The sequence below is a fragment of the Pan paniscus genome, chromosome 1 (assembly GCF_029289425.2).
Source record: "Pan paniscus chromosome 1, NHGRI_mPanPan1-v2.0_pri, whole genome shotgun sequence".
Lineage (NCBI taxonomy): Eukaryota > Metazoa > Chordata > Mammalia > Primates > Hominidae > Pan > Pan paniscus.
Window position 1 is genome coordinate 130,305,726 of NC_073249.2, and position 22,196 is coordinate 130,327,921.

Below are 22,196 nucleotides of genomic sequence, written 5' to 3' on the forward strand. Positions count from 1 at the left end.
TAGCAAAGAGTGTTATCATCATGCTTATTATTTTTGTTATTACTATTATTCGTTTGAGAAGGAACAGGCCACAAATTTGTAGCTTAGATTTTAACAGCCAACAATATTCATAAAAATAAATCCATATAGAGATTTTTCACAAAGGTTAAACGTGTCACTGAAGTAATTAGATTGGCTGGTATCTACAGGAATAAATCTGGGAAAATGTCGTAGATAAATTTCTAAACCTCTATCCAAATCTAAATTTGTATGATTTTATGAGTTAACCATGGGATAGATTATTAATCTCAACATTAGCAGATGGCCAACCTTTGTAATATATGACAAGATTCTATTAGTGTTTATGGATTCCTAACAAAATAAGGCAATAAAAAGTGAAGTGCCTGTACAGTATTATTTTCATACCCATATCTTTTTGCAGTATAATGATTTGTTCTTTCCCATCTGAATGGTAAATGTTTTGACCTTTTACAGAGATTTACACTTATGTGAACAATGATTAAATTTCAGTGTATACTAAGCCAAAATGAGGCCTAATATTTATGCAATAAAAATAGGAAGTAGGATTTGGTTCATAATGTTCTGATTTTATTCTTAGTCCCACCTCTTGACTGCTTATACTACCAAAGACATCATTTACATTTTTCATCCTGTAGTTTCTTCATTTGAGAAGAAGGAATCATAATAAGATCAATTAGATAGTATTTTACTTTTGAATAAGTGATCAAAACACAAAATAGAGGAGAACAAATTCAAAAGACATGAAATCACATACAACATTTCCAGAAAAAACAAATATGTAGAGATAGAAAGTGAAGTGGTCACCTAGAGCTGGGAGTGGGAATGGGGAATAACTGTAAATGGGCACAAATTTCGCTTCAGGATGATGGAAATGTTTTAAAACTAGATTGTGGTGATGATGGTACAACTCTGTAAATATATTAAAATTCATTGAATTAAACACTTAATACTGATAAATTTCAGAGGATGTAAATTATGTATCAATAAAGCTGCTGTATAGCTATTGGCTTGGGGCTTCTTTCACCAATATGTAATTCTCTCCTATATTGGATCTCTGGTTTCCTAGATCCCATATCTTCTTTCCTGATATATTCCCTCATTGGGAAATACACCTTCCAGAAGGTTCCAGAGAAAAAAATCCATAGGAAACTTTTTTTTATATATATTGTGTATTCAGAGATATGTTTATTCTATTTTCACATGTTACTGATAGTTTGGAAAGGAATGCTTTTTCTCAGTACTGTACTTGTAAACTTTATACTATGTCTACTTGGAGGGGGTGTCATAAAGATAAAAAGCATATACTTTTTACTCCTGCTCTCCAGCTACTGAGTTCCATGTTCCAGAGGCAAACCATCTTACCAGTTAATTACATATTTTTTCAGAGATGTTCAAAGACATATATTGATTATATATATATATAGTTTTTCTTTTGATTCAAAAGTGGTAACTATTATGCACACTATTCTGTAACATTTTTTCAACTTTAAAAATTTACATCTTAGAGATCTTTCCTTATCAGTATGTTTAGAGCTGCCTCATTCTTTACATACACCTGCATAATATTCCACTGAATAAGTAAATCATGATTTATTTATCTAGATCATATTGAGGAACATTTAGATTGCCTCCATTCTTGCTATTTACATACAATTCTGCAATGAATATCCTTGTTTCTGAGATGTTCCCTGTAAGTGTGAATATGTCTTCCAGATAAATACTATAAATAAAAATTACTAGATACAGTATATTTTTTATTTTAAAAGAGGCTGTCAAGTTGCCTACATGAGCGTGAGCCTTGGTGTAAAATATTAGCAATTCCTACCATTTAAAAAGGGAAGCGTACTGATTTCTTTAATACATAAGGAGTTCCTACAAATACAAAATCAAAAGCCAACAAATAGAAAAATTGGTAAAGCATATGAATAGATTATGACATATTACAGGAAAGTAAAAACAAATATGCTCAGCCTCATTTTAAAGCAATTCAAGGTGAAACTGTACTAAGATACTTTTTTCTCTTGTCAACACCCCTTGTAGGCAGACTAGCACAAAGCTTCTGAGTGCAGTACTGAGAAAAAGTATTCCTTTCCAAACTATCAGTAACATATGAAAATGGAATAAACATAAATCTAGATACACCAAATGTCAAAAATTTGTTTTCTATGGATTTTTTTTATTTGGAATTGTCTGGAAGATGTATTTCCTAATGAGGCTAATACACCAGGAAAGAAGATGTTGGACCCAGGAAACCAGAGATCCACCATAGAAGAGAAGAAAATTGTATGTTGGTGAAAGAAGCTTCAATAGCTATGCAGCAGTCCTATGGTTACAATGGAATATGAGACCAGAAGGCTCAAGGAAAGACGTATCTGAGAAAAATATGGAACTTTTATAGATAAAATATAATATGTCTGTATATGTTTAGTACAGGTTTGTGGTGCTATTGGTAAGCTTAGGGAAAGCATTAATCAAAAACACATGAAATATGTTTTAAATTAACTACAGGATAAGGAAAAAGTTGTAAAGAAATATAATTATAGCACACTCTGTGGCTTGGTTTGTAAAAGTAATTACATCTTCATAATAATATAAGCACTGAATACTAATAAAATTAAGATTGTGAAACAACTTTGTCAGAGAAGGAAGAGAAATACGGATGTGCACATATGTGTATGTGGTAGGGTTATAAACTCTCATCTTCAGAAGTAGGAAGTCAGCAGAATATGTCTAGAATTAATAGGTGAGAAAATGGCACATGAACATATTTTTCAGAAGTATGGAGGTAAATATCAGGATGATTAGGGAGAATTGAAAAGTATACTCTTCTATCTCTTATGCTTCTGGGGCATCGCACCACAGGATGAGAAATAAAAAGAAGAGTATACTTTTGAATTTTGTTTTTGTTGTAAGCCAAAAATAAAATTTGAAGCCCCTCCCCTCCAACTGAATGGACTCCTCCTCTTGGCCAATGGCATTCCAAAGTTAAGCCAAAACACGTGTTCAGGCCCTGATGGGAATGGGTGGCCTCACTATACCCTCCTGTCTTCAGAATCCAGGAGCTGACCAGCATTAACATCAAAACAGAGATCTTAACACAATCTATTCTCTCTGAAACCTGCTACCTGGAAGCTTCATCTGCATAATAAAAACTCTGGTTTCCACAAGCCCTTATCTTAAACCAGACTCTCCCTTCTATTGATTCCAGGTCTTTAGATAAACTCTTTCAACTAATTGCCAATCACCAAATCTTTGAATCCACCTATGACCTGGAAGCCCCTGCTTTGAATTATCCTGCCTTTTCAGATAGAACATGTATTAATTGATATCTTATGTCTCCCTAAAACATATAAAACCAAGCTGTAGCCTGACCACATTGGGCACATGTTCTCAGAACCTCCTGAGGCTGTCATAGACATGTCCTTATCCTTGGCAAAATAAACTTCTAAATTGATTGAAACCTGTCTCAGATACTTTTGGTTTAAAAATGTCATGTAAATCTTCCAAAACTATTTACTTTTTAAGCTATGGGCATGTGTTACTTTGATACAAATAAATTTTACATTAAAAAAGAGAAGGAATTAGATGGCAGTGAGCAAAGGACCGTTTTAGCACAAACATTGCCTCTTTTGTATTCAGCAATAGTGACTGCTTATCTCCATGTTTACTGAAAAAAGCTCAGCATAGCTGGCTGTCCTTCCTATATTGCGCACATAATAAAGATTATTCTTGGAAGAGAACACAATAGTTTGAGTGGATCAGCAGTTTTTAGAATGATCATACATAAAGACCTAAACTAGGGGAGAAAATGAGAAAAGTAAAGAAAAATACACAGAAAAGTAAAAGATGGGAAAAAATGCTAAATACCCAGGAAACAACATCATTTTGCTTTGTAATATTATCAACTATGAAATACAAAAATCTTATACAATCCACATCATAATGTATGTGGCCTTATGCAAACAGCCACATAGATGAAAACAAAGAAAGTGATTTGCAAATAAAAATACTGTAGTTGAGCCAGGCACGGTGGCTCACGCCTGTAATCCCTGCACTTTGGATGGCTGAGGCAGGTGGATCACCTGAGGTCAAGAGTTCTAGACCAGCCTGACCAACATAGTGAAACCCTGTCTCTACTAAAAATACAAAAAATTAGCTGGGTGTGGTGGTGGGCACCTGTAATCCCAGCTACTAGGGAGGCTGAGGCAGGAGAATCACTTGAACCCAGGAGGTGAAGGTTGCAGTGAACCAAGATTGTGCCATTGCACTCCAGCTGCCCGGGCAACAAGAGTGAAAAAACAAACAAACAAACAAACAAAAAACTGTAGTTTAAGTCAACATACATGTTTTAAGCTCATACCTGGAATGAATAACACTTCAAAACTAAATTCTTTGAAAACGTCACAAAGAAAGGAACTACAACAAATGAAAGCCATCAGCCTTTTCAAAATCTTTTAATATTTCTAAAGTTTTCAAAGTAGTTTTAATTCTTTACAGTGGCAATGAAGAACTAAGAAATGAAGCTGAAAATAGTTCCAATTTGGTTGTCTCTTAATTGTTTTGTAACAGATGTCTCTGTTCAAGGATTGTCACTTCAGACTATGATCCCCTCACCCCCATACCCATTTTCAATTATAGAAATAAAGTATCATTTTGAGGAAGGGGAAGGGAATATAATTTTGTTCTTATTTAATATTTACAGTGACGTATGTTTACCAAATTTGCAAATGACAAATAACTTATATTGGGAAGATAGAATCAGCATTCCAAATGATATTGAAAGGAATATAAAATGAATATAAATGGAAAGTCTCTCATAGGTTAAAAAATCGAGCTACTCTCTTCATAAAAGCAAAGACATAGAGTCAACCTAAATGCCCATCAACTATAGACCGGATAAAGACAATGTGGTACATATATACTGTAGAACACTATACAGCCATGAAAAAGAATGAGATCACGTCCTTTGCAGGGGGAGGAAATTATCCTTAGCAAACTAACATAGGAACAGAAAACCAAATACTGCATGTTCTCACTTATAAGTGGGAGCTAAATAATGAAAATATGAACACATAGAGAGGAACAACACACACTAGGGCCTTTAGGAGAGTGGAGGGTGGGAGGAGGGAGAGGGTCAGGAAAAATAACTAATGGGTACCAAGCTTAATACCTGGGTAATGACATAATCTATACAACAAACCCCCATGATACAAGTTTACCTATGTAACAAATCTGCACTTGTAACCCTGAACTTAAAAGTTAAAAACAAAAACAACACACACAAAAAATTGCAAACTAGTAAGTATGCTCAATTTTCTATAACATCAAACAACTTTTGTTATTTCCCATTTTTATAATGTATATGAATTATTTCTTGAGATTGTAGTGGTCTAGCCATAGCATTTCTATTCATTTATCCATTATATAATTAATTCATTAATTCAGTCAGTACTTACTGAGCACTTAGTGTACGCCAGATACTGTTCCAGGCACTAAGGATACAACAGTAAACCAGAAGTAAAAAAGCCCTTCTCTCACGAACCTTACATTGTAGTGGAAGAGATAAACTATGAGCAAGTAGACAAATTAAATGGTTTTGAGGATGGTAAGAGTTATGAAGGAAATATAACAGGTTAAAGAAATCGTCGCTGGGTGAGGGTACTGTTTTATAAAGGTGGTTAGAGAAGGATGTTACAGCTCTGAACAACAAAAAGGATTAATTTTTCTTTAAAAAATTGAATGAACTTATAGAGAGAGACAGTATACTACTGTGGATTTATACACCCATTCCTAATTCTGGTTTTTAGAAATTCTCCTGTTCACTTAACTTAAATGGGAACTTGCCAACTAGAAAGTCCATTGATGTACACAATGGCCCTATTGCTTTAGTCTTTTGTTTTTATTTCTAATTGACAAATAAAAATTGTACGTATTCACAGTATTAAAAAAAAAAAAGCAAGCTGCATAAATACTTTCCATATAAGGAGATGTGTGGCTTGATAACAGTCCCTGTAAAGAAATCATGAGGCATTGACCCAAAGCAATTACAATCTTAGGTTTTGTTAATGAAGTAAGCATTCAGTTAAGGTTGTCATAGTCTCATCGTGTTCTACTAAATTTTGCCCACAAATTATGTTGAGTAAGAATAAATATGAAGAAAACAATTCTCCTTATACTAGGATGATTAGGGAGGGCATTCTGATCAGTAGCTTAGTGTTCATTCTGTGCTCTTGTTGTGGAGTAGCCATGCAAGTTGGGTAGGTTTGACCCTCTTTCCCAGCTCCAGAGGTAAACCAATCAAAGTAATCATTCTCCTTTCTTGGTGATAGTTTCAGGTAATTCAGAACTAAAACCAATCAAAGCATAGCATTTCCTTGAATCCAGGAGTTGGTTCAAAGGTGAGTCAACAAGCATGAAATGTATGTGTGATGAGAACACAAATGTATCCAATGGAAGCATATAGCTCTGATCAATGTTGGCAGCCACACTAAAACGCAAAAGTTGCTTACCTAAACATAAAGCCTACAGAAAGAGAAAGAAACTCGTGTCCCAACAATCTATTCTTTTTTTTTTTTTTCTCCTGAGATGGAGTCTCACTCTGTCACCCAGGCTGGAGTACAATGGCTCCATCTCAGCTCACTGCAACCTCTGCCACCCGGGTTCAAGCAATTCTCCTGTCTCAGCCTCCCAAGTAGCTGGGACTACAGGCACACACAACCACGCCTGGCTAATTTTTGTATTTTTAGTAGAGACAGGGTTTCACCATACTGGTCAGGCTGGTCTCGAACTTCTGACCTCAGGTAATCTGCCCACCTCGACCTCCCAAAGTGCTGGGATTACAGGTGTGAGCCACCGCACCCAGCCCCAACAATCTATTCTTAATAGGAGAAAACCAGGGAGATTCATTTAAAATTATAAAATCATGTTACTGCTCTGCTCAGAATCTAGATATGGAACCTGCTTGCATTCTAAGCAAAAGCCAAGGTCCTTACAAAGGTTTATAAGCCCCGTCATCTCTATGACCTCATCTCTAACATCTCTTCACTCATTGCTCACCAATACACTGGCCTATTTTGCTATTCCTAAAGCATGCCTGACACTGTCTTACCTTAGAGCCTTTGTTTAAGCTCTTTCTCTGCTCTTCCCTCAAACTGCCCTGCTTCCCTCTTCGCCTAGACAACTCCCACATTTATAGGTCTTTATTCAAGTCTTCCCTTCTCAATGAGAAATATCGTGGTCACACTATTTAATACAGCCACTTGCTATTCCTCCCTGACAATCTTAACCCCCCTTTTCTTGCTCTATTCTTTTTTCAAAGCATATATTATATGGTAATATGCTATATAATTTATTTAGTTTTACATTTATTGTTTACTGTCTGTCTCCCTCCTCTGGAATACAAGTTCTAGAACGACAGTTTGTTTTGTCCTTGATGTCTCTCAAGTGCCTAGTACAAATGCCTGGCACATAGTAGACACTCTCTAAACATGTGTTGAAGGATGAATGAGTAACTGAGCTGCTGAATCATCCACTTTCTGAAGACTGACTCTGATATGAGCCAAGGTATTCCTTTACTGCTTTATACATTTAGAGAACAAATTTTTTTTTAGACAAATGAAAGCCAACTGACTGCTAAAATAGTGAAGGATAGGGGATCCATGTCCAAGAAAGAATGTTTGAAGGAGTTGGAGATGTTTACCATGGGGAAGACTAGTGAAGAACATGTTATCTTGTAATAAATAAAGGGCTGACATACAAAAAAGAGGAACTAGGCATGTTTTTATTGTTCTACAAAGCAGAATGGATTAAAGTTATAGAGAGGCAAATTTCAGCTCAGCTTAAGAATGAACCTTCTAACAATAAAACTGCTTCATACTGGAATGAGCTGCCTCATGCTTTAGTCAGCTCTCTACTATTATGTGTGTTCAAGCAGAGGCTGAATGCATCTGTTAGAGAGATGGCAGGACAGATCACTGTACTGGGCAGTGGATTGGATTTGGTGATTTTTTAAGTCTGTTTCTACTCTAGAATTTACTGTGAAAGATTTTGGGCTGGGTGCGGTGGCTCACGCCTGTAATCCCAGCACTTTGGGAGGCCGCGGCGGGCGGATCATAAGCTCATGAGTTAGAGACCAGCCTGGCCAACATGGCAAAATCCCGTCTCAACTAAAGATACAAAAATTAGCCGGGCCTGGTGGCGGGCGCCTGTAGTCCCAGCTACTCGGGAGGCTGAGGCAGGAGAATCACTTGAACCCGGGAGGCAGAGGTTGCAGTGAGCCAAGATAGTGCCACTGCACTCCAGCCTGGGCGACAGAGGAGTGAGAATCCATCTCAAAAAAAAAAAAAAAAAAAAAAAGATTTCGATGTGGCCACTTACGAGGTATCGGCTTAGCCCATAAAAAAATCCTTTTTCTGTATGAATCTCTTTCCTAATTCCTTGACCCTCTTCAAACAGATGGGCTTTCAGCAGCCATATTTGTTCTGTGTGAGCCCAGTCTTTTAGGCCATAGCTGATTAGATCAGGAATGGGCTGCTTATCAAAGTGTGCCAGTCAGATTCTTCCACACGGAAGTTAAGAAATAAGAGAAAAGACTCTGTTGGCCCTCTTTTTTGATTAGAAAGGTAACATGTCAACTCAGAAATAGTGGATAGCCAGTTTCTACAATGTGGGCTAAGAGGAGAGATAACTGATCTAAAGAAGGGATAAAAGAATGAAGCTGATGTAGAGAGAACAAAACTAAGTGACAGAGACTATATCTACAATGGCTTTCCAGTTCCTAGTTCCAGTATTTCCTAAGATCCAAAGCTAATCTTTCCCTTGAGTCTCTCTCTCTCTTTGTCTCTGTCTCTGTCTGTGTGTGTCTCTCTCTTTTCTTTAAGCCAGTCAAGTTATTTCTATGACTTGCAACCAGATTCATAACCAATAAAACTTTTATTTTGCTTTTAACCTCTTTTTATCTGTATTTAAGTATCTGAGTTAATCAAAGAAATCTATCACTTATATAAAAAAGTAAAAATAAGATTCTCTCTACACATTAATTGTAATTGCATACACTGTGAATTAATTGAAAACAATGAAGCCAGGTGCAGTGGCTCACACCTGTAATCCTAGCACTTTGGGAGGCCAAGGCGGGCAGATCACCTGAGGTCGGGAGTTTGAGACCAGACTGACCAACATGGAGAAACCCCGTCTCTACTAAAAATACAAAATTAGCCAGGCGTGGTGGTGTGTACCTGTAGTCCCAGCTACTTGGGAGGCTGAGGCAGGAGAATGCTTGAACCTGGGGTGGTGCGGAGGTTGCGGTGAGCTGAGATGGCACCATTGCACTCCAGCATGGGCAACAAGAGCGAAACTCCATCTCAAAAAAAAAAAAGAAAACAATGTCATATGACATTTTTTGCAATGCATTACTTGCTTTACCATCACTACCATCACACTCATAGCTGACAGGAAGTTCTAAAAAAATTACGATAGCAGTTCTACGATGCTGAGTATTTTAGGGCTGCACGAAAGTACTATATCTTTCTATTTGGGTATTATGAAACCATTATTATGTCCTACTCACTTTGAGAGGTATTAGTATTTTTGATTCCTAGCCTTTCTCTAGGCTGTTTTATGTTCTTTCAGGTTTAGATGGTGGTATTGTGAACACGATAAAACCAAAGTTACAGATCAAAGGAGGCGGCTAAACATTTTTGAAAAGTAGAAATGGCACATAAGTTCAAGGATAGGGAAGAAAGACTTTTTTCTTTGACATTGTTTGCAAATAAGAAAAGCAGTAACTATCAAGTTTACTTCAAGTTTTGGGGTATGGGAGTTTATAAGGATTTATAAGGAAACAAGCACAATCATTTGACCAGGACTCCACCATGTGAATTGGGCTCACAGAAGTCAGATCTAAATCCTAACGAGATGATTTTGCCTTTACTAATCTCCCCTTCTTCAGTGCACTGGAACAAAAACACTGGTGTGCTGGCAAAAGTTTAAGAAACGGCTCTTTGGCAGAGAAGCACTGCTTTGTTGTGTCTGCTGATTTGCTTAATGTAAGTACTCCCACTATGGCCAATTTCAAGCTACAAATATGATAAACACAGAGTTGGGAAGAGATGCACATAATTAGTCCTCACGGGCCAGTACTAGCTGGCTCCAGCACACTGCTCATACAGGCCACCTTGTTATATCTAGAACATGCTGTCAAACAGACCAGCCTCCGGCTCTACTTTTTGCCTTGAATGCCCATCTCCCACATCTTTGCAGTTTTCTCTCTTATTTCATTTAAGTATTGCTCAGAAGTGACCCCCTCAGAGAGGCCTTTCCTGATGGTTATATTTAAAATCATAACTATCCCATCACTATCCCCTTCTGTATTTTAGTTTTCTTCTTAGGGATAATCAGCCTAACATTACATTGTCTATCTATGCTTAGTTGATTATTATTTGTCTCACCTCCCATCTCTTAAAACGCATACTACGTAAGAGCAGTGACTGCATATTCTGTTTTTTGCTGCTCTTCCCATATCTAGAACAATTTCTGGCACAAAGTAAATAGCCAATAAATAATTATGGAATGAATTAATAAGTGGGCTTTGTTAAATTATCCAGTGGTGGCCGGGTACGGTGGCTCATGCCTGTAATCCCAGCACTTTGGGAGGCCAAGGTGGGTGGATCACGAGGTCAGGAGTTCGAGACCAGCCTGATCAACATGGTGAAACCCCGTCTCTACTAAAAATACAAAAATTAGCTGGGCATGGTGGCATGCGCCTATAATCCCAGCTATTCAGGATGCTGAGGCAGGAGAATTGCTTGAATCTGGGAGGCAGAGTTTACAGTGAGCCAAGATCGCGCCACTGCACTCCAGCCTGGGTGACAGAGCAAGACTCCGTCTTGGGAAAAAAAAAAACAAATTATCCAGTGGTAATCATCTCTGTATTCTCAGTGCTTAGCACAGTGCCTGAACCAGCCCAATAAAAATCTTTGAATATATGAAACAAGTAATTAGATATTCAAGATAAATGAGCTAAAGTTGGGAGTTAGAAGTTCACATAGCAACATTATTATTTCTAGCGATATGCTCACAAAGCAGATGGCAAATTTTTTCCTCCTTATCCTTTTTTATAGCTTAGGAGACTGAAATACAGAAAACAAATTGACTTTACCTAGAGACATAACATATGTTGAATTTATACAAGGCTAGTAGGTCAACTCAGAAATGAAAATTTGGATTTGAATTGCTCTGATACAATGGAAAGAACACTAGATTGGTAGTTTAGGAGATTTGGCTCTTCCTCTAAAGCCCTATCTGAGTGAAACATAGCACAGCTTTTTTTCAGTGAAAGGAATGACATCACTAGGAATTGTACAAATGTATTTCCAACACAGATGTCCTATGATCAGGTTACCTTATTTAAGAATATAGATTTCCAAATTATTTTTACATTAGCTGAAATATCTAGTTCAAACAAAAGTAAGTTTCTATTCACAAAATTTTCATTCATGTTGTTGTTGTTAGTGAGCCAAAGTTATTTAACTAATTCAAGTTTATGTATGTATGTATGAGTATATATTCTGTTTGGTCAGCTATTTTACGTACATATAAATGTTGTATGTCTAATTACTTATTGTAATGTCTAATTACTTATTTCAACCACTGCACTGAGGATACAGAGATGATTACTACTGAAAATTTAATGAAGTCTATTAATTCATTCATTCCATAATTATTTATTGGTTATTTATTTTGTGCCAGGCATTGTTCTAGATAAGGGAATATATATATATATATGAAATAGCTGATCAAATAGGAGACATATTCATTCATTAAACAAATATTTATTCATTCATATAATACATACTTATTTATTCAATAAATATTATTTATTCCTAAATATTTATTTGACCACCCTATTTAACAGTGTAATCTGACTCCTTAGTACACCTGATCCTCTTCACTGCACTTTATTTTTTCCATATGTCTTCCAATATAATACATGATTACCTTGTTTATTATATTTATTTTTTATTATCTTTCTTTTGCCCTCCTCACTCCTCCACTCCAGCAACTCAATGTAAACTACATAGGCAAAGTGCTTTGTTCACCAATGTATCAGAAGCACTTAAAACAATACTGGACTCTCGATAAATATTTGTTAAATGAATGAATTTTATACTTTCTGTGTTTCAAACACTATTTTAAGAACTAGGGATACAGCAGATAAGAAACCAAATACTCTGACTGCTCTGAAGGAACTTACTTTCCAGAGAAAAAAACAAGGAGAAAAAAAAATATATATATATATATATATCAGGATATGATAACTGTTATATAGAAAGATAGCAAGGCTGGCTAGAAAGAGGGTAATAGAGTGAGGATCGAGTGATTTTTTTTTTTTTTAATGGGGAGTTTAGAGAAGGCCATTCTGATAAGGTGGCATTTAAGCAGAGACTTAAGGAAGATTAAAAAAAAAAACAAAGCCAGTATGAGATTACAGGTATAATAATCCAGGCTGGTAAAGATATGGAAATATATTAACTGTGGTTCTTCAAAATTTTTTAAAATTAAGTTATTTAACATATACTTATTAAAAATCTACCATGTCTGGGCCAGTCACAGTGGCTCACTCCTGTAATCCCAGCACTTTGGGAGGCCGAGGCGGGTGGATCACCTGAGGTCAGGAGTTTGAGACCATCCTGACGAATATGGAGAAACCACGTCTCTACTAAAAATACAAAATTAGCAGGGTGTGGTGGCGCATGCCTGTAATCCCAGCTACTCAGAAGCCTGAGGCAGGAGAATTGCTTGAACCTGGGAGGCAGAGGTTGCCGTGAGCCAAGATCCTGCCATTGCACTCCCGCCTGGGCAACAAGAGCGAAACTCTGTCTCAAAAATAAATAAATAAATAAATATCCACCGTGTCTCAATCCCTGTGTGATATCCTACAGTCATATAGATGAAACGATAACAACAGTCCTCAACCTCAAGTAAAGCAACTTCTGGCAAAGAGAAAATAAAATCAATGATTATAATTCAGCATAGCCCCAGTATAACCAGGAGAAGCACAAAGGAGAGAATCCCTGCGCAATTTTTTCAGAATGTGAGTTGGAAAAATGTTGGGAACACGTGATCAGCTTTTATCAGTGATTGTGGATTCACGTGTCAGGTTGCCAGTAGGTACAGCAGGGAAGGGCATTACCAATAGAGAAAGCAGCGTGTGCAAAGACAGGGAGTCATGAGAGAGGATGCAATACTTGGAGCCTATAGATAGAGAGATAATAACGGCATAAAGAATTTTGGCAAGGACTGGACAATGAATAGGAAATCTGTCCCTCAAATGTCTGTATATGCCATGCTAATAAATGTAAATTGCATCCTAAAGGCAATGCAATAGGTAGGTGCTGGAAGATTTTAAGCAGCAGAAGGACAACCATGTATACATACATCAGTATATGAGATATTTAGGTAGAGATTCAAAATAGGCACATGAGATCTTAACTTTTTTTAAGCTATAGGATTATTTCATAAAACAATTGGCCACTTGAGGTTCTTGATATCTCAGAAGAGGAGGGAAAAACCAGTATAATGTTTTAGAGTTTCTCTTTAATATTGACAGGATAGAGGATATTTAAGTTCCAAGATATTTGTTAGTTACTTTTTAAGGATGCTTAGTATGGCCTGGAAACTATCTTTGATTCAAAGCTTGAATAGTAGGCCAATAGGATATTTTCCCACTGATATTAATGTTAATAATATTATAATAACTTTACCTTGGTTAATATAATGGATTAATACATTTTGATAGTAACCAGAGACACAGCTTATTTACATCTCATCAAAAGCTATCCTTTTCTCATATCTTCCATTAAAATAGAAAAGTTTTGTTGGGTTTTGGCAGTAGTAAGCAACACACTATCCCATTGGTTACATGGCTATAGCTAAATAGAAGATACCAGCCTGACCACTTTGATGTTACATGTGCTTTGGAATGCAAAATGAGCAATTATGGTATATTTTAAGATAAACTGTTAATAATTTATAATTTTATAAATTATCTTTGGACTCTTTTTTACTCATGTCAAATATAGGCACATCTTCTGGATTTCCTTCCCTATATTACTAAAGGAAGAAGGAAGAGGAGGGAAAGGAGGAAGAGGAGGAGGAAAATATAAAAGCTACAATAAAATCTTTTTTAAAACTGCAGTATTCAGATTTCATGATTGTTTAGGATATCTGAGGTTGAACTGGACTTAAATAAAGTTTTCTTTGCCAAAAATAATTCTTTGCTTACAGACAGTACAATTTAATTATAAGCAGGTTTAAAATAATGTAGACTATAAAGTGTTTCTAAGCACCTTCAACATCCTCAAGTATAATACTTCAGAAGTAGTAGATTTACATACAATTGATATGCTAATTATGATTATTTTATGAATAATTATTATCTATTCATTAAATCAGTTCCCTAAGGATTTTTATTAGTCAACATATTGTTAGCTTAAAGAGTTTGACTTATTTAAGACTTGATAGCTGAATGTGTAAGACAATATTGTAAAATATTTTCTGTCTACATCTTCATCAAATGAACTTAGACATTTTCCTTTTTCCCCTTCAGTGACTGTCTCAATTTATTTGGTATCTCTTTGTTTAAGAACCAACACCAATATGTCTGCCAATAATACCCATCTTCAGAAGTCACAGAGTAATTTTTGAAGATATAATTACTGATAAAAGTATGGTTTCTACCTCTCCAGCTCCCAATATAATCCCAAATCAAAAGAATTCCGAACCTTGCCCAATACGTTTTCCTATAGTGATTACTTGGAAGCATTTCACCGGGGGAAAAAATGTGGCAGCCCCGCTTTGCTGACCTACTAAGCACAAATTTAACCTGATTATTGATTAATCCAGCATTAGCCATTATAGTGACCAACCTGACAAGCTGTTTCCAGACAATGTCTTTTTTGGATCAGCCAGAAGAGACCTGGGAGCCAGCATTTACCTTTAGGAACAGATACCTATGGCTTTTGGTATATGGTTGCTTTTAGAGTGGTTTTACTTTTTAGCCCAGCCACAGGAAGGTACAATAAGTCCTGAATGCACGTATGTTTTTGGTTACCCAGTCTTGCTCAGAAAATTTTCATGTGCTATCATAGTTCTTTGATGTTTGAAAATGTCATGCCCTTGTTATATGAAAATGACAGTACTGAGCTGTGCTTTGAGTTGTTTATTCAGAGGCAGTGAAAGGTCAGAAATCCAGTCACTTTTTTCTTCATTTCCTCTTATACATCCTTGAGGGGATGCCTCAGAATAGAGTTTATCTATTGAAGACTTCCTATGTATAAGGCATATAGGCAGTCAGAGGACATGGAGAGAAGAGTTTGAATCTTGTTCTTGAGATACTGTAGTGTGAGCCTTCCTGCCAATGAAGGTAAACAATGTGAATCATCAATGTTCACCCCTGAGAGGTTAAATTCTCATGATCCACTGTGCCTCCAGTTCCTGTATCTGTATTTTGCAACTGTATCCCTTGCAATGAAATATCCATTGCATTAGTTTCTTGTCTAGTTTACATGATAAATTAGTTTCTATTAGGTATTTATAAGTATGTGCCCAAATACTTAGGGGTGGTGATGAGGAGTTATATTGTACAGGAGTCAGACTTCTGCAAACTTCTTCTCTTTCTTCCATTTTTCTTGTTTTTGTACTGTGTCCTCTCTCTGTTGATCAAAACAAAATCCCCCCTCTATGCATATCATTTCATTTGCATATCATTTGGAGAACTATTCTAGAAATAGTTCTTTCAAATAATAGTGTACATCGTTCTTCCCAAGAGAAACTCCGATAAATGCAATTTTCCTCCTTGTCATAGGAGTGCTGGACAGACATTTTAAAAAGTAGGTTTTGCTCACCTAAAGAAAGCTTTTGACTACTACTAAGAGAAACTCTGAAACTTTATCCTCTCAACTTAGTCCAACAAAACCCCCAATCAGGGCTTTAATCTCCTCTTCCCTACACCCTAACAATTGAGTGCTGCTAGTGAGAAATCTCCTAGTCTTTTAGATGCTGCCACAATAAAGTCATATTTTCCAACCTCAGCTGGATCCTCAGCGCCCATCAATTCTTTGATTTGTACTTAGCCTCCTCTCCCTCAACTAGTACTCTAAATCTGCACACATCTTATGAAATACTCCACTTACTTTCAGACTACTTTCATTGAGAAAACCAGAGCCATAAAGTATAATCTCTCTTAACTTGCAGACCTTTTCCTATGAAATAATATACATAAACCATTCAAACCCCTTTCCTCTAGTCTGGCTACCTCTTCTAGTTCCTTGATGGTATATCATCTGTGTCATTGATTCGTCAATTACTCCGTCTCTTCTATCGTTAACCTTTGTTTAGGGGCAGGCATCATCTCTGAACTCAATTACTATAATAATCTTTTGACTCTTCTAACCTCTCTTCTTGTCCATATTAACTCCACACTCCACCGTATGTGAAACACGGATGTGTTTATGAGTACAATTTTCTTAAAGTCCTTTAATGATTCCCCTTCAAGGTAGGTAAAGTTCAAGCTTGTTAACATGGTATGAAAACTACTTATAGTGTTGAGCCTCATTTCCAGGCAATCCCAGTCTCTTACTTTATGCCCCAGACAAATAGAACATCAATAGTTTCTGCACCCACCATGCCATTTCTTGTCTTACTGCCCTTGTTTATGTCTGTTTATGACCTTCCCAACTTTCCCACACTGCATTACATCACATCACATCACCCATGCCCTTTGCCTAAATAATTTGTTTACTTTATTAGAGTCAGTTAATGAGCCATTTCTACCTAAAAATCTTTCCCTTTGTGCTCTAATAATATCCTGTGACTCTCCATCACCCATTCTTATTTGTTATTTCTTAATTATCTCCTTAAGCCTATGATCTGTCCCCATTCCCCTGACTCTACTACCATACACACCTTGTAGGTCCTTGAGGGTAGAAACTACATTTTATTCACCTGGATTGACCAACTTTTTAATAGTACTACAATACTGAAATATAGTTAATCAGGTTCCTCATAACAATTAATAATTTTCCTCAGACATCTTGTTTTTAGGATTGATAGAACATTGCCAAGTAGGTTTTTATTTCTTGGTTTGTTTGCTTGGTTGCTTGCTGTTTTCTGATCACAATATGTCCACAGGAATATGTTCACCTCACAAATGCTAAAACACAAAATGTGAACTTCATAATTCTAAAGTTTCAACTTTACTGTAAGCAAAACTCTTAATTTTTATTGTGAAATATTTCATGCATACCATACATAAATGTTCACAAATACTTTAAAGAATATTAAACTGATACCACCTGGGTTAAGAAATAATGACCAAAATCCTGAGTGAGTCTCTAGTAGTATAAGGTTCACCACAGTATAGGCATCTGGGGACAAGGCCCTTTAGCTACAGAAAACATAATAGGCACAGGGAGTAGTCTGCTGTGTATTTTTTCTTCAAAAATCACTATGCTCTATCTCCAACTCTCAGGAGTAGATCAAACTGAATCCACTTCCATGTGGTAGAATCTGGGTTCCTAGCTAACACAGCAGCACTGCATGCAGGGGGAAGCAGAAACTTTACCAGTAAATAGTCAAGACAAGTTGACCCCAGACAAGAATCTAGACCACACTCTAATGAACAACATTGTTGCTCTAATGTGCAATTAATCTGTCCTTAGTCATTAGAAAGTAGCTGGGATTGGATCCTCCTCTAAACGTTAACATAAAAAAAACCAGAAAACTTGAGAAAATATAAAAAAAAATTGTGTATTATTCTGCTTTCACCCTGCTATAAAGAAATACCTGAGACTGGGTAATTTATAAAGGAAAGAGGTTGAATTGAATTACAGTTCCACATGGCTGGGGAGGCCTCAGGAAACTTACAATCATGGTGGAAGGCAAAGGGGAAGCAAGGACATTCTTCACATGGTGGCAGGAGAGAGACAAGAGAGTGAAAGGGGAAGAACCCTTTATAAAACCATCAGATCTCATTAGAACTCACTCCCTACCACGAGAACATCATGGGGGAAACCACCCCCATGATTCAGTCACCTCCCACCTCCCTTGACACGTGGGGATTATGGGGATTACAATTCAAGATGAGATTTGGGTGAAGACACAGAGCCAAACCATATCAAACTGTTTTCATACATTGGGCAACAAGCAGTGCAGGGCTAAGAGAAGGGAAAAAAATGAGATGAACTCTATGTTCTCTCTAGCTTTGTGTGTTGAAGGCATTTTCTGGTGAGGTGAGGAGACAGTTAAGAAGAGAAGACTTGATATCAAATATCAAATTTAGGTGAGGCTAAGTCACCTGAAATTTGAAGTACTGAAAATTAAAAGGAAAAGAGAGCACAGAAAGAGCTCCAGAAATCTGCTAAAAGGGTTACCTTTAAGTCTGATGGTGAATAATGAGCTGCATATGCATAGGGTGAAACTCCATAAGGCTGCTAAAGAATGATTGAGGAACTGTAAACTGAGAAAATCCCACTGCTCGCACAGGGTTGGGAGGTATTTGAATTCCAGCAAGCCATAGTAGAAAGTCCTTGTTGAACTCCCTAGAAATTCAGCAGGGACCCCAGAAAGGTCATAGCTTCATGGTAGGACTAATCTTACCATCCTGACCAGGCTACAAAACAGATCTTGAAAGAATCAAACTGATCCAAAAGTAACTTAGATGTCTACAAAACAAAATTCAATACTCTAAAAAACAAAAACATGCACACATACAACATTTGCAATGTCCAGAACTTAACCCAAAATTACAAGACATGCAAATAAGCAGAAAATGAGACTCATGTGCAAGAGATGTATCAATCAGTAGGAATATGTCCAGAAATTATACAGATGATAGGTTTTAGCAGATACTTTAAAACAGATATTATAAGGCCAAGCATGGTGGCTAACACCTGTAATCCCAGCACTTTGTGAGGCCAAGGTGGGTGGATCACTTGAGGTCAGGAGTTCAAGACCAGACTGGCCAACATGGTGAAACCCTGTCTCCACTAAAAATACAAAAATTAGCTGGAAGTGGTGGTGCACACCTGTAGTCCAACTACTTAGGAGTCTGAGGCAGGAGAATCTCTTGAACCCAGGAGGTAGAGGTTGCAGTGAGTAAAGATCACGACACTGCACTGCAGCCTGGACAACAAAGCAAGACTCTCTCAAAAATAAAAATAAAAATAAAAATAAATAAAATAGATATTATAGGCTGGGCGCGGTGGCTCACACCTGTAATCCCAGCACTTTGGGAGGCTGAGGTGGGTGGATCACGAGGTCAGGAGATCGAGACCATCCTGGCTAACATGGTGAAATCCTGTCTCTACTAAAAAATGCAACAAAAATTAGCCAGACTTGGTAGTGTGCATCTGTAGTCCCAGCTACTCGGGAGGCTGAGGCAGGAGAATGGCATGAACCTGGGAGACGGAGCTTGTAGTGAACTGAGATTGCGCCACTACACTTCAGCCTGGGCAACAGAGCGAGACTCCGTCTCAAAAATAAATAAATAAATAAATAAATAAATAAATAAATAAATAAATTATAAATATGCTCAAAGATTTAAATAAAAATACAAACATAAGAAGGACAGACATAAAAGATATAAAAAGATTACTGTATATAACATTATTACATAATATATATGACTAAGATATTAAAAGAAATAACATGAAACTTCTAGAGCTGAGAAAGATAATATCTGATATGAAAATTTTGCTGGGATGAGCTTAGTGGAGTTTAGAAACTGCAAAAGTAAAGATCGATGGACTTAGAGAGAGCAATCAGTAAAACTATGCAAACTGACATGAGAAAAAAATTGAAAATAATGAACAGAGCCTCAATGACCCATGGGATAAATATTAAACAGTCTAAACAGTATAATTAAAATACTGGAGTTGGAAGAAAGGGCTAATCATATTTTAAAAAATAATGACTATAAGTTTTCCAAATTTGATGAAAACAGTACACCCAGATCCCAGAACTCAAATAACATTAAGCCTGATAAACACAAAGAAAACCACATGAAGCCACATTATAATCAAATTGTTGAAAACCAGTGATAAAGAGAAAATCTTAAAAGCAGCCAAAGGAAATAAAGATAAGAATGATCGCAGGCTTCTTACCAGGAGAAAAAAATAATAATAATCCAGAAGACATGCAATGACATCTTTAAAATGCTGAAAAAAAATTCTGTCGGGCCAGGGGGTATGGCTCACTTCTGTAAACCCAGCACTTTGGGAGGCTGAGGTGGGTGAATCACTTGAGCCCAGGAGTTCCAGACCAGCCTCAGCAACACGGCCAAACCCCACCTCTTCAAAAAGTGGGAGGATCACTTGAGCCAGGGAAGCAGAGGTTGCGGTGAGCGAGATTGTGCCACTGTACTCCAGCCTGAGTGACCAAGAAAGACACCTTGTCTCCAAAAAAATCAATAAAATAAAATAAAATTCTGTCAAATGAGAATTCTATATTCAGAGAAAATATCTCCAAAATGAAGAAAAAAAAGTATTTTTTTCCAGATACAAGCTGGAAAAATTTATCAGCAGATATGCACTGTAATAAAAATGTTCTTCAGGTAAAAGAAAAATTATACTAGATGAGAAACTGAATCTTCTTAAAGGAATGAAGAGTGCTGGAACAAGTAAATACACAGGTATATATGTATTTTTTTCACTTTCATTTTTATCATTTAGAGACTGGGTCTTGTTCTTTCACCCAGGCTGGAGTGCAGTGATGCAGCCATCTCTCACTGCAGCCTCAAATTCTTGGGTTCAAGGAATAACTTCCGTCTCAGCCCATTCAGTAGCTAGGACTACAGGCATGTGCCACTGTATTCAGCTAACTTTTTGATTTTCATTTTTTCTTTCTTTCTTTTTTTGGAGAGATGGGGTCTTGCTTTGTTGCCCAGGCTGGTCTTGAATTCCTGGCATCAAGCAGTTCTCCCACCTTGTCCTCCCAACTTGTCCTCCCAACGTGCTGAGATTACAGGTGTGAGCCACTACACCTGGCCCTAAAGGTATATTTAAAAACATCTTTTTCACTTTTAAATTTCTTCAAAAGATAATTGATTGTTTAAAGCAAAAATAAACAACTATTTATTATGAGTTGAAACAGAAGAAAGTAGCTAGTATTGGTTAAAATACTATATATAAATGATATATAATATTTTCATCTCTTTTATTTTCCAAGTAAAATTTTTTTTTAAATGGTGTAGTGAAAAAATTTAGTCAATGTTAAAGTAAACGTATGACAGCAATACATGGAGTGGAAGGGGACCATGAAAAGATAATGTTGTAAGGTTCCTTTTTTTTTTTGAGATGGAGTCTTTCTGTGTCACCCAGGCTGGAGTGCAGTGGCACAATCTCCGCCTCCCAGGTTCAAGGGATTCTCCTGTCTTAGCCCCCCAAGTAGCAGGGATTACAGGCACACACCACAACACCCGGCTAATTTTTGTATTTTTAGTAGAGATGGAGGTTTCACCTTACTGGCCAGGCTGGTCTCGAACTCCTGACCTCAGGTGATCTGCCCACCTCGGCCTCTCAAAGTGCTGGGATTACAGGAATGAGCCACTGCCCCCAGCCTAAGGTTCTTAAATTATATATGAAGAGATGCAATATTATTTACAGTGAGATTATGATCAGTCAAAGGCGCATATTAAAAAACCTATAAAGAATTATAGCCAAAAGCCAAAGAAGAAGTTACAATATTCTCAGAAAAATACTCAATCCAACAGAAGGCAAGAAAATTTAGGAAAAAAAAAAAGGTGAAGAAGCAGATAAGATAAATAGGAAAAAAAAAAGAAAAAAACTAAGGTGAGGGATTTATTTATTTATTTATTTATTTATTTATTTCAGACAGAATCTCGCTCTGTCACCCAGGCTGGAGTGCAGTGGTGCGATCTTGGCTCACTGCAAGTTCCTCCTCCCGGGTTCACGCCATTCTCCTGCCTCAGCCTCCCAAGTAGCTGGGACTACAGGCGTCCGTCACCACGCCTAGATAATTTGTTTCTATTTTTAGTGGAGACGGGGTTTCACAGTGTTAGCCAGGATGGTCTTGATCTCCTGACCTCCTGACCCGCCAGCCTTGGCCTCCCAAAGTGCTGGGATTACAGGCTTGAGCCACTGCACCCGGCCAGGTGAGGG